Source organism: Diadema antillarum, unplaced genomic scaffold (genome assembly GCF_040938485.1).
Source record: "Diadema antillarum isolate AM-2024a unplaced genomic scaffold, OU_Dant_1.0 seq00001233_RagTag, whole genome shotgun sequence".
Classification (NCBI taxonomy): Eukaryota; Metazoa; Echinodermata; class Echinoidea; order Diadematoida; family Diadematidae; genus Diadema; species Diadema antillarum.
In genome coordinates, this window is record NW_027272021.1 from 473,826 (window position 1) to 488,874 (window position 15,049).

Below are 15,049 nucleotides of genomic sequence, written 5' to 3' on the forward strand. Positions count from 1 at the left end.
TTCCATTTGAGTTGGTTTCTCGGTTTTGTTTCAACAATATTTATAATGTTGACAAAAGCCTGATGGGATGTTCAATATTCAAATAAATCATTGCACCTTTCTCGCAATCTTTGACAACTAATGATGACTAAACCTGTGAAATCCACGATTTATTTATTTATTGTTCTATTTTTTTTTTTTTTTTTGTATAGAAACGTTTTCTCTTTGAATTTATCCATCATGACTGCCTCAATATTTCGACCGTAATTATATGACTTAGGTTTCCATGGGATCAATAAAGGAGATCAACGAACGCATTTTTGTAGGTTTCCTGTCGGGTTTAATGTTGCAAAGTTTATGTGCAATCACGATTCACTTACAACCCTATATATACTGTAATGTCGGGATGAGATATTGTTCACTACACATCAAGTGAGATTAAATCTTACACAGTGATATGATATATATGATAAAAGTCATCAGCAAACGGGATAGATTATTGTTTTGTCTATGTGTGTGTGTGTGTGTGTGTGTGCGTGAGCGTGTGAGAGAGAGAGAGAGAGAGAGAGAGAGAGACATGAGAAAGGGAGAATATATATATATATATATATATATATATATATATATATATTTATTTATTTATTTATTTATTTATATATATATTCACTTACAACTATATAATTTTATAAAACACATGTTCAAGTCAGTTGACGGAACATTTATAAGCTCTTCCGGTCTGCGTATGAAACATCTGAGTCTATGCGATAAGAAGAAAGATTGAGAGATAGAGAGAGAAAAATAAAATAGGCTGGTCTTCTAAATTTTGTTCGATGAATGGTAATCTGAACACACTTTTGCAAACGAAATGAAATATTATACACGGCTAGGTTTGCCTATAATCTGTGTTATGGTAATATGTTATTAGATTATACATAATAATACGGGCAAAATATCTTGGATAAGTGATCGCCACCATCGATGAGGATATTCAATCTAGACGACTAATTGAAGATGATGAGAATGAAGAAGACATAGTGGATAGCTGGAAAGGAAAGTAATGTGATGCAATGAGATAAAAATGAAAATGAAGGAGCACGAATCGAGGCAAATGTATTACAAAGGAAGAGAAAATGGCATATTCGAGTGTTTAAAATGGTTTAACATTATGCGAAGATTTCATGGTCATTTTTTTTCTGTGTGTGTGTGTGTACGTTTGTTTTCTAATTTTACAGTTATGTAATTCAAACTCGTCGACAAAATAAAAGAAAAAAAAGATAGCACCATGAATATGTTCATAATTCAATCTCAGTTTCCTCTCACTATATCCTATCACTTCAAAAAACGTATTCAAATTAGAATGTCCATAGACAATTCAAATTCGTCTCCATGTGAGAGAGCGTCTTTTCAAACAGGGTCGCAGGTGACCATTCCCGAATTCGACGCAGAAGTTAATTCAATTTAGCAACAACAACAACAAAAACTAGAGAGGGGCCGTCAAAGGCGGCAGACCCACGCCTTGTACAAAGTAGGGGTAAACATACTGTGCATTCGGTCATCTACCAGAATTCGGTCACTTAATTGCCAGTGTCCTTTATCACCAGCCAGTGCGTTCTACCAAAGATCGTACACTGAAGTGTACGATCTTTGGTTCTACAGTCACATCACACGCAAATCACATCATTTCACATACGGTAACACTCATTCACCACAGGAAAGTCCTTTAGTCTCCTCCAAAAATCCATCGAAAATCCCAAATTCCACCGTCAAAAGTGCAGATTCGGAACTTTTCCAAGCGCGTGCGAATTAAGTCCAGTTTTAAGAGTATTGTCTACGCGATGGGTCGCCGAAAAAGCGCTAAAAATCGAGAAATACGCCGTTTTCTTGCGGATATTTTGCTTATAGCAAGCCGAGAGTGTGTTGATATCAAAGGTCGTATGAGTGTACGATCTTTGATGGTATCCACAAAAGCGCAAAAGAAAAACAAAATTACGTACCCCTAGGCAATTACCCCTATGATTAGTGTCTACGGGAATTATTCAATGCAAGGGTTAAATGCAAATGTCTACTGCACCAGTATTCGGTCACCAACGAGCGCCGCAACGTCCCCGATGCTATTTTGCACCAACAGGGTAGAGCGCGATGCATTTTCAGCGGCCTTGCACCCGCATTGACATTGAGCGCGCATATCGTGCAGTGTGACTGCGACCGAGCAAATGCTCCTCCAACGAAAAAAACAATCAATTTTAATATGAAAAATCATCAAAATACGGGCCAGTTTGTGACGACGGAGAAAACAGATACTTTTACTAACTTCATATCCAGAAGGACATAGTCCTTCAAATAGGCGTAAACGTAAATTTCGGAATTCTTACGAACATTTGAGCAGCGAAGTCCGATCGTTTGGGGAGTTTATGTTTTCGTATGGTAGCGGAAAATCGCAAAGTGAGAAACGGGAAATTTTCGGAGTGGTCACTATACCATGGGGTCAAAACTTAAAGGTCGCACAGAATTTGCAAGGGTCAACCGATTATCACCAAAATCTAATCGATTCTTTCCTGTCATTATCCAGACATCCCCTGAACATTTCGTGCAAATCCGTTTACCCGTTCTCTTGTTATCTTGTACACAAACAAACAAACAAACACACACACACACAAACAAACAAACAAACAAACAAACAAACAAACAAACAAACATACGGAACCCTTTACATAACCCCTGCCGATTTTCATCGGCGTGGGTAAAAAAGGCTTGCCATCGCGTATACTCCAGCAGCTGTAGAAGAAGCCGACATGATCATAGAAGTATGACAAGCACAAGCCACACAGGCTTGAAGGCCTAAAATTAATACATCACTTGAGAAAATAAGGAAAAGACAATATTTTTGTTGAAATAAACAACATTTCTCCTGGCATTCTTCAATCTCTCATAACAGACGGCTAATTTTGCTGAATTGTTCTTCTCTTATGTCATGAGTGTAAATCAATATTTGTTTTATTGTTTATACAGTACCAGTCATCCCCCGATAAAAGACAAGAAAGAAATGAAGAACTAATCTCATTCAATAAGCATAATGTATGAAGGAAATGAGCATTTGCTGCAATCGTTTATGAATATGAAAATGCTGCAATGTGCATGAGTTCGCGAAGTCTAATGGAATGAAAAAATGTAGTCCTACCTAAATGCAGATATATGCTTAAGATATGAAGAGTTTGTTTGCAAAAACCGATAAGTCCATATTTGCCAAATGGAGATATTTGCGATTAAAGGTCAAGAAAAATAAAGAGAATAATAAGAAAATCTTTGCTTCTTTTGACCATAACTTCAAAAATATACCTTTATATGTTGTGACCAATATATCATTTAAAAGGTATTATTTTGTACTTTTTGACAGAGAGAGTACTTCAAAATCTTCAAAAATGGACTTATCGGTTTTTGCAAACAAACCCTTCATATATATATATATATATATATATATATATATAGGGCTCCACACTAACTTTTATTTTTGGTGGCCCAAAGGCAAACATCCGACCTTTTTTGGTGGCCCGATCAGGCCACCAAATGCTTCATTTCTGAAATTTTGGTTGCCCGACGTGCGTTTTTGGTGGCCCCGGGCCACCGGGCCACCGTTAGTGTCGAGCCCTGTATATATATATATATATGTTACATATATATGTTACACTGGCACGATAAGTGAATAAACCACTTCAATAGCAACATGAAAACATTTGATTACATCGATACACATGAGATAAGACAAGAACACTTCATGGCTTTTATTGCCCGAAATACCTTACTCCTAAACAAAGTGTTCAATTGAAGCGATGGGTTATCACAGGTCCATCTCTCGCAAAATTGAATCACCCTTCGCAAATTTGGAGCGCTTTCTACGAAGGCAAATGCATTCTATGGACTGGTGCAGAAAAAAGAGACCGTCTGTAATCGGCCTTTGAACTTCTCTATTATGCTCATAATCCCCGACTTTTCTACGAGCGCGTCCAGGAATGTCTTTGTATCAACATCCTGTCTATTCAATGAGGTACAATGTAACCTGATACTCTGGCCACCTGGTCTATTCAAAGTGTTCTTGATAAAAACATTCGCATATGTTAGGCTGTGTTTCACCATGATGAATATATAGGACCCCATAAAGGCAATAACCATCGGCTCTTGCGTTGCATGAATGTTATACAGAATATCCTCTATTTGGTTTGTTGGCCAAGTAGATTATTTGAACGATCTTTAAATGACATAATCAGACTGTCATTCATAAGTATGAGAGAAAGGAAAAAAAAAAACTTCAAGCAGCATCGAAGTTGAGTTTCGCAGACCAATCTTTCATTTGAGTTTATTTCTCGGTTTTGTTTCAGCAATTATCCCTTTCATAATGTTGACAAGAGCCTGATGGGATTTTCAATATTCAAATAAATCATTGCATCTTTCTTGCTTTCTTTGACAACTTATGATAACTAAATCTGAAAAATCCATGCTATTGCGGTACCTGCCATCCACACAGAAGTTTCTCTTTTTTTGTATAAGAAGTTTGCTTTCTGGAATTATCCATTATGTCTGCCTACAGATATGACTTAAGATTTCCATGGGATAAATAAAAGAGATCAACGAGCACATTTGTGATTCAACAGTAGGGGGTTAAATGCTGCCAATTTTATGTACAATGTTATAATTGACTTAAACTCTACTGCCAAGAAGTATTGCTCATTACGAATCACATGAAATAAGATTTCACATAGTGATAAGAAAGAAGTTATTTGTTATAATATGATTATGATGAAAACTCATCACTAACCGGAAAGACTATTGTTTTGTGGAATTTGTATATTTGATAGAACATTTATGAGGTCTTCCGGTCTTCAGGTGAAATACTGGAATCTATGCGATGAGAAGAAAGATTGAAAGGGAGAGAAAGAGAGAGGGAGAAAAATAGGCTGGTCTTCTAAATGTTGTTTGATGAATGTATATATATATATATATATATATATATATATACACTGTAAAAACATCGGTGTTAGATTTAACACCACGGGTGTTAAATCTAACACCGATCGAACTTCAATAAAGGACCACACCCACAGGTGTTAAAAATGCACTGTGATGGTGTTGAAAAGTGTTCACCTGACACTTCGTGGTGTTAATTTGACACTGTACCTGGTGTTATTTTGACACTGCACTGGTGTTAATTCAAAAATGACACCACATGGTGTTGATTTGATATTTGTTGGTGTTAATATCAATGGTTTAACACCCGTCAAGCTTCAATAAGAGACCACACCAGCTGGTGTTACTTTGGTGTAAATCTATTTTCACATTTTTTCAAAAATCTAGTATTTTAATGTAAAATTCTTGATCGTCTTGTTTAAATTAAAAATCAACAAGAAGTGCAGTTACTAAGAAACTCTTCAAAAAACAGCTTGAAATTTGGAAATGACACCCGGAGGTGTTAATTTAACACCATAAATGAGCACCGAAAATTTAACACCAGCTCGGTGTTCACTTTTTAACACCGGACTTTTTGCAGTGTATATATATATAATACAGGCAAAGCATCATCGAGAAGTGATCTTCACTAATGATACTATTCAATCAAAGAATTGGATAACTGGAAAGAGAGGGAGAGAGATCAAAGAGGGTGGGGGGAGAAATATGATGGTCTTTTAAATTCTTTTTGATGGATGGTAATCCGATCACACTTTAGCAATCGAAATGTAATGTTACATCCGGTCAGGTTTGCCTATCTATGTTATGGCAATATCTTTTTAGATTGTATATACGGGCAAAATATCTGTATACGTTTGTCGGCGGGAATGAAGTGGATAGCTGGAAAGGAAAGTGATGAAATGTACTGGGAAAGAATAAAGGAGCACTAATCGAAGGAATTGTATCATAATAGAAAAGTAATGGAAACTTGATTATAAATAATGGCACATTATGCAAAGATTTTGCAGTCGTTTTTCTGTATGTTTTTCTTTCAATTTCATAGTTAAGTAATTCATAATCGCCAACAAAAAATAGCTTCCTGAAGATGGCCATTCAGGTTTGTTTTCCCTTCGCTATATGCTATCTCTTCAAATGCAGCATGAACACACTTCAATTTATAGTCCATGGGCCAAGACCCGAAAAATGGGTTGTTGGTACCACCTGAGGTGGCAAAACCTTTTTGGTGTCAGTTTGTTTGTCGGGCAGAGATATGCTTATCAAGCTATGATAGCATTTCCAAATGAGTAGCTTAGGCATAAAAAAATGATTTTTTAAAACCAATTTGGTCTCGTTTCTATATCCCTATACTTCTGAATCGAAACTAACCGCTATACAAAGAAGAGCACTGTCTTCCATATGTCCACAGGTGTTCTGTTGTAAACGCGATGCGCGTAGTCTTTATTCAAGGCAGCGAAGGGAATATCCAAAGGGTTATGATTTCCACAGCTGTCACGCGGTACGCTTAGTCTTTATCAGGACCAATGTACCGTTATCATATCTAAAGTTCCTCATAAAAGGGATCATCTATACTATTTTTATACTACCCTCTAAACAAATAAATCAATTTTAAACAAAAATCACTCTGTTTATTTACAATTATTCATTATAATGTATTGTAGTGTACCGGTACATTGTTTTTGCATTATCCTTTTTGGTTGGATGAAAATAAAGCGACATCGGCGTGGTGTTAGCGTTTTCACACTAGCGTTTTTGCCGGAAAATGATAAATAATTGCAAAATACGGTAAAATTCAAGAGGAATTTTTTTTTTTTGGTTGTTGTTGTTGTTTGCAGATAAAAGGATATACACTGTATCATAAGCTTTGGATATTCCCTTCGCCGTCTAGAATAAAGACTAAGCGCACCGCGTTTACAACAGAATACCTGTGAACATACCAGAGAGCTGCATTTTGCAGCTCTACGGAACATACAGAAAACAGCGCTCCTCTTTGTATAGCGGTTAATTTCGATTCAGAAGTATAGGGATATAACAACGAGACCAAATTGGTTAAAAATTTATTTATTATGACCAAGCTACTCATTTGGAAATGCTATCATAGCTTGACAAGCATATCTATGCCCGACAAACAAAATGACACCAAAAAGGTTTTGCCACCTCAGGTGGTACCAATATCTGGCCTGGCCATGAACTATTAGACCCCGTTTATCCAAGTGCGAGGCTCGGCCGCGGCCGAGTCCACCTTCATTTCAGTGTAAACGCGCAAAAGGCCAAATGCGAGGCCAAAATTGGCCTCGCATTTGGCCTCACTCTGGAGGTGGTCTCGGCCGCGGCCGAGCAGCGGCCGAGCCCGGCCTTTTCTTGGTGTAAACGCAAACTGGGCCAAATGCGCGGCCAATTTAGTCTGGCTTCCAAACCTTCTGCCTTTATCTTTCGCTATTCAGGATATTAACCCCCTCAACGTCGAAAACTAGTATAGTTTAAGGTGGTTTTGTCCTGCAAAGGATTCTTTTCTTCGGCAAAGGCCTTTGCCCGAACGGCGACTTCGTCGCCACGGAATTCATGTGGCAAAGGGTCTGAAAACCAGACAAAACCAAATTGCATTTGTTTACAAGCAGAGCGCCACTACGACAAAATATTGAAAGGTTTGAATCAAAAGCGCGGCCGAGCCCAGCAGTGTAAACGGACAAAATTGCGGGGCTCGGCCGCGCAATTGAGGCCGGGCTCGGCCGCGGCCGAGCCGCGGCCGAGCCCGGCCCCGCACTGTAAACGGGGTCTTAGAATGCCAATCGAGAACTTACTGTCGTCTCTATATGAGAGAGTGTTTTTGGTTTTTTTTTTGTTTTTTTTTATTCAAACAGAGTCGCAGGTGAGCATTTCCGAGTTCGTCAGAGGAGTTCACTCAATTTAGCAACAAAAGGATTGCCACCTGGAAGATGAAGAAGTCGGCATGACCATGGAAGAATGGTGAACACGTGCCACACAGGCTTAAAGGCTTAACATCGATACAACACTTTAGAAATAACGAAAAGACAACATGTTTGTTGAAATTAAAACATTTCTCCCGACATTCAGCGATCTCTCATGGCAAACGGCTACTTCCCATGAAATTATCATCTCTTCTGTCAAGAGTGTAAATCATTTCATTGTGTGTATCAATCATCCCCCGATAAAAGACAGAAAATAAAGTACTTTTCTCATTCACTATGCATAATGTATTAGGCAAACAAGCATTTGCTGCAATCGTTTATGAATATGAAAATGCTGGCAACGCGATTTCATGAACTCTATTATAATTCGAATGAAAACATGTACCTAAATTCAGATATAGAGAGAAGACACATGCACAAGTGCTTAAACCACTTTAGTAATAGCAATAAAACATTATTTATATCAGTTAAAAAGAAGTTAATTTCGTACTTTTAGTGCTCGAAATACCTTACTCCCAAGAAGTCGAGTGTTACACAAGGGCTCCATAATCACATCTCGGTCTTTCGCAGAATTGAATAAGCGCTTTGCAAATTTTGACCGCTTTCTACAAATTTGAATAAAAAATAGATACTTTCTTCTTTTTTTTGGCATAAGTTGTCATATCCGATTGACTGAAAATGGATTGAACTACAACCACTCGCGTATGGCTAATATCCTTGCAACTCGATGATTGCAAAATCATTTAGACTTATGAACTTACGAAACAAATGAACTAAAAGACCCAGATTTCTAAACATTTTGAATAATTTATCGAGCGACTGCGGCTGAAAAGAAGCATATTATAAAGAATTCATACAAAAATATAGAATCAGACTGCACAGACAAAGTCACTATTGTCACTTTCAACGTAATATGGGATATAATTTTTATCTAATATACTTTTTCTAACTGTTGCAGATATCAAATACCGATCGTTATTTTCATAGACAATTTCTCCAAATGCTATAAGCGTATGAGAGAAAATTTGTGCGATGTGTCTTGTTTATTCGCTTTATTGCAGCGTATTTCGTTGTATTTTAATTTCTATAATAGATAAATGTTTGGAACATGCACATGAGAACTTGCACATTCGATTCCCAACAACCATAAAGTTATGGTTACGTAATACATCCGAAGCACATCGCTAACATCCATTCTATATGGACCGGTACAGAAAAAAAAGAGACTGCCAGTAATCGACCTATGACCTTCTCTATTATGCTCTTAATCCCCTGCCCTTTTAGATTGCGTCAAAGAGAGGGTCTATCTAGGAATGTTTTTGTATCTGCATCCAGTCTATTCATAAAGATACAATGTAACCTGATACTCAAATTGCCAGCAGGTCTATTCAAAATATTTTCGCCCAAAACAAGTGCACATGTGACGCTGTGTTACGCCATGATGAATATACGACTTCGATTAAGTAGCACAATCGACTGCGGTGTTTGTATGCCATACATCCTGTACTAGGTTTGTTCCGGGCCAAGTTGTCTTTTTTTAACGATTTTATAACATAATCAGATTATAATTCATGACGGTAAAACCCTTCAAATAACTATAAATAACATTGCTGTCATGATAACACACACACAAAAAAAACATCAACACAACATGCAGGGACACGCTAACGATTTTACTTTTGACTTTATTCAATTTGCCGAGTTTTGGTAAATCTCAGGACTCGGCAGCAGAAGAAGGCCAACATTTCATGCCAGTATGGTAAGTAGGTCGCCGTGCTGAGATGGCTTTCATAGAAAATCCGTAACTGCATTACTGATATATACGACGTAGTATGCCACAATTCTTTATCATGTAAATGTGTGCTAATAAGGTAGGTGCGTGCACACAATGCTCTTGACCGCCGCACGCACGCTTTTCACTCGAGTGTGGCAATTTGCATAACGATGCAAATGAGATCGCGAGAGCGTGCGGATGGTTGCTCGTCATTGGTCAGTTTCCCAACCGTTGCAAAGGTCTGAATGTCGTGAAAATTTCACTCATGTTTGCCGACATTTTGCTTGTTTATAGACATGATGTAGCCTATGACCAATCATCACAAAATGTACACAGATGGCAACTTTGATGTATGTAGTCCCACAAAATATAATTCATTTCTAACATAGGCATCGAATTGTTGGTGAAATTCTAAGTTTAAAAATGCGTTTTCATTTCATTCGCTCAGCCCGAGTATACTCGGGACACCAGCGGGTTAAGAAACAATGATGGGTTGTTGTTGTTGTTGTTGTTTTAGGTTTAATGGCAATTAGTCATAATTTTGACTATTTTTGCCAGACTATATAATATCTATATTTCCCTATGATTCAATTATTAATATTCATTTTAAAAAGATTAAATTCTATCATTATATCAATATTTCTTTTATTTCCAACCAATATGTATATATATATTTTTTTTTTCTTTTTAATTACAGACATTTATTGTCATCCTCACTCAGTCAAAATGATTTGAATTACGCTGATGAGGGTGCCAGTTTTCGTAACTGCGACCGGCAGCCCCACAAGCACAGAGTAGATGCGTATGGGGCAGCGTAGATGCGTATGAGGCTGCTTGTCGTAGTTACAGTTTTCGGCACTTTAGCACATTTCCTTGTTTACGCATTACCATCAATACTGCACCGTTTTAGCTCGGAATTTCGATATGAAATTGAACTATTTAAAAGGCCAATAATAATAATAATAATAATAATAATAATAATAAGTTCGGGCTATGTTCAAGCTAACAACCTGTTTCTTTCACGGGACGAAACAATGCAACAGTCCTGCTTAGCGACGGCGTTTACGCTCAATCGCACGCACTACCGTATACGGCGATAGTTTGGATGTGTAAGATAATGACCCAATCGCAGGACAGGTCTATCATTAACTATTCTAACCAATACGGCAGCCCGAATGTAAACTGAAGTGCGTTTGTGTCCGTGCCGCTGCCGCCGCATGAATGAGTCGGTAAGCGTTGTGTGTCGGCTGCGGTGACTTAGTTGCCGCAAGTTTTTAACTCACAAACAATAGGAAACAGTAGAAAGAAAGGCACGCAATGCGTATTACAACAAGCGTACAAGAGATGCGTTTAGCAAGTACCAATACCTATACTAGAGTGAATAGAACCTGAGAACCCATTGTAGGCGGGGATTCAAAAGACAGCATCAGTAGAGAAAGTTAATGAAGTTAATTAACGATAGTCGTCTTTTCAGATCGTGTTCTTTGCGTGTACTAAAAACACTCTAATAATGCACATGGTCGTAATGTTGCAGAGCATCAACGACTGCTTTCGTGCCTGCTCTGCTACAGCTGTATACAGGCGTAACATTCTGAATTCCCGCCATATTAGGCACATTCCCCTTACAGGCGTTGCGTCCACATTATTTATCGCTTTTATCGCGCTTGCCAAAGCTGCACATAATTTATACTATACGTATCAGAAGCAAATGTTGATGTATAGGTCTGACAGCTTCATGTTGTTTTTTTTTTATAATTATGATTGTATCATATTAATTTAAAATTATAGTACTTCTTATTCTCGGTCACTTTTGTGATACCATAGCATATAAAGAACCATTAACTTGTAGCTTAAACCTATTTTTATTTTTTTTTTTTTTTACAAAACACCACATTTACAGTTGCAATCTTTCTGCATTTGAGAAGTTGAGTATAGACCGATAATCATATTTACAATTATATTCGGAATTAATACTTGAAAGGCCGTCCTCGTTTCGTTTTGTATTCACAAATCTTATACTGAAATAAGTGATTGCTTGATTACTTTCGGGTAAAGGAACCACCGGAAAAGGAACGCATTTATCTGTTTATTTTTTTTTTCTTAACGAACCTAAGCTAATAGCGAACCATATAAATTTTGTGATCTATGAACCTTCAGAATAATCAACCCCCCCCCCCCCAACAAAAGGAAGCATTTCATTGTCATACGTTGTCAATAGTGATAAAAGGCCAGTTTTTATTTCGTAGTGCGTCTCAGTACTCCTGTGTTTATTTTTAAGGATGTGGCTTCTCTTTATGATTGCGATTGATGTTCAACTATTTCTTTCCCGCAAGCTTGAAAAAGAAGAAGCTAAAATTCAGGCAAGGAGACGAGTTTTCTTCCATAAGATACAATCATTAAGACATACATTTATTCCCAAAAGTTGTGTGATTGCTTATGCGTTAAAGAATTTTGTCCATTACATGTATCAGGCACTAAACAAAACGGTTGAAATCTGCTGAAAATTGTACTTCGTTTTCTTTCTTCTTTTTTTGTGTGTGTAATTTCATTTCCATTTCAAGCGGGGATAGACGACTAGAAATTAGTTTGTCTATACTGGTGGGAGACATTAGTGTTCCAGTACATACTCCGCATTTAAACAGTTGTCATATTTTCGTAGTCATAATCAGATAATGGACACGTGATATATTATAAAAATGAAAATACAAAACAACGAACACGTCATATGTACAAACATTATTAGCTTCAATGAATTATACTTACCTGAAATATTCTGCATAAAAAAAAACACGCGTGCCAATTCAACAATATCAAATTAAACAATATCATAGAATTAATAGAACACACAGCGATATCATGCACGGCAGATCAAATCAAGTTCGGTTGGTGAGAAAGCTAATTGAAGTTATAAAGTTGACTTATTTACGTTTTCCTTTCTATCTATAAAAACAGAATTACATTGTATATCTATGTCTCTGTTGCAAACTATTGCCAAAGATAGCATTGTTAATCTTCTGAGCAAATCCGAATCCTAAAAGTACATGTACTGTAATTTTTGCTTGATAATGTAATAACCCATATAACTTTATAAAGGACTCGCAAATTTAAAGTTTCAAACCGAATACTAAAACATTACATTGTACACGGTCTATTAAAAAAAAAATAATTTGAATGCGTTGTGTTAGCATTTAATAGCATCAATCTGCCTTTTATTTTCCGTACGTAAAGCGCACAAAAACGTAACCGACATTATCAAATACAGTGGAATGCCTTGTACCACTTGTTGTACGGCGTGATATTATCATTAGAAGTATATCCCATTCCTTTTCCTTTTCTTTGCTTGAAGCAGTAGTCAAACCAGGTGTCATTTTCAAAGCGACATCACTTGGGAATTAGAATGTATGCAGATGATCGTTAATCGTGTATTTCGCGCTATTATTATAGCATTTGCATTTTCCAACTGTTATTGACAGTATTTTGTTACTGTATGCTTACGATTACGAATGTCGGTTATGAATTCAAAAGACTAGTTCATCAATCGAACTATAAAGGTAATAGTTGTGTTGAAAGTAGTTCGGTACAAGTTCAAAACGCAATCGAAGTCATCGTCACAGGGTGAACTAATAGCTCTAAAAAACTTGTTTAGGCCGTAAAGATTGCCGTATGCAATCTTTGTAGAAAGTTTTGATTGAGGCCATCTTTTGAGTATTTTGAGAAATTATATGAAGATTTTTTTTTAAATTATGTAAAGAATTAGTTTGATTTTGACTATGAGAATAAAAAGGCGCAGTTACCTCAATCATGTCGTAGTTCGATTAGGCACGATGGGTAAAGTGAATTCATGACTTGTTGAGAGAGAGAGAGAAGAGAGAGAGAGAGAGAGAGAGGCCAAGCAAGAGGCAATAGGCTACTTGTACATAATGCCCACCGACAGACACAAGCACAGTATATCACAGCTAGTAGACGCTTATAATTGACCATGTCAGTTACGCTGGGGTCGCTCATAACACACAAAGGGCATCCATGGAACACGTCAATTTCTATATGTGGGACAGTACAATATTTTCGCGATTTCGTGCCGAGTAAAGGAATGATATCCTTATGATTTCAGCTGGCGCGCGCTGCTGACCCATCTAATCATCACGTTACACCTTTGGTATCATCTTATAGCTGGATAATAATTTTCCTTTTACATGGTATGCGTTCGTTAGTGCCCTACAATGAAAAAGAAGACTCTTAGGGGAATTTTAGACGAGTATGTGAACCCATTATTTCCGGGACATCGGTAATGAATTAGCCAGGCACGAAGTCGATGACCTTTCATGTCGCTCTTGGGAAATTCAAACAATATTGCTTTCAGGTTTTAACCTTAACCTGTCCAAAAAAAAAAAAAAAAAAAAAAAAAAAAATCATGTGAAAACGTAATTCAGTTATCATGATCTGCGGGGTCAACTCGAGGTCACCCGTGCGAGAACTTGGATATTCTAGACGGGGGTTTTCGGCTTGCCGACTGACTGGCAATGCGCAATTTTAAGCAAGGGTTTGAAGCTCCTTGGCGCAAGTAACAAGCCTTGTATTGTCGGGAATCGTCTCATTTCACGCTTGCGCTGAAACTGTCGGCCGGGGAATGGCGCATGGACTCGCACGCGGTATACACCTGATACACACGTACCGTGTAAGCACTGCGGGAACCAGGGAGGTGAGATGGGATCATGCGGGAACCAAGCACTGGCGGCACGGGGCCGTGCGAAATCGCACCCCAAAGCCGCACGGGTCCGTGCGCCCGACCCGCACGGGCCCGTGCGCCAGACCCGCACGGGTCCGTGCGACAGCGTGCGAGGGAGTATGGATCCGCACGCAGGCGTGCGGATCTGCACGGGGGCGTGCAGATCCGCACGGAGGTGCACGACCACGCACGGCCGCGTACAGGGGCGCACGGAGCCACACGCTCCCGTGCGAGATCGCACGAACCTGCACGCAGCCGCACGAAGCAGCCCCGTGCGCAGTGCGTGCGGGAGTAACATAACATAATGGTCTGACTGTATCTCTTCCCTAGGCTATTTCAGTGATACCTAACGTCTTTGTAGATGCTGACCCAGTGAATGGAATATGCCATATTCTTAGCAGTTAGGTGGAGTGTCATCAAACAGGCAGAGTTCTGAGCAGAGGCAACCACTTTACTGCATCAGTCTACTCATGTCACAGTCAGCCCTCTCACACTGCCATAAGAACCAATTTATAAATGTGTTTAGAAATGCATTCCTTGCTAATGGAGTTATTTTTGTATGTTTGACAGCAAGCTTGAATCATGTCTCCTTCCCTGAAACATATGTTTGGCCAATGATGGCCCAGTGGTGTACATGTTTTCCATTTGAGTTTGAGTCATCATTTGTAGGCTGAATGGTTTGAT

The 15,049-nt window shown here is 38.2% G+C and overlaps 1 protein-coding gene across 10 annotated transcripts in view; it reads left to right on the plus strand.

Annotated features, from left to right (window-relative positions):
* Positions 1 to 15,049, plus strand: part of LOC139745071 (neurobeachin-like) — a 444,680-nt gene that overhangs the window by 402,616 nt on the left and 27,015 nt on the right. The window lies entirely within an intron of this gene.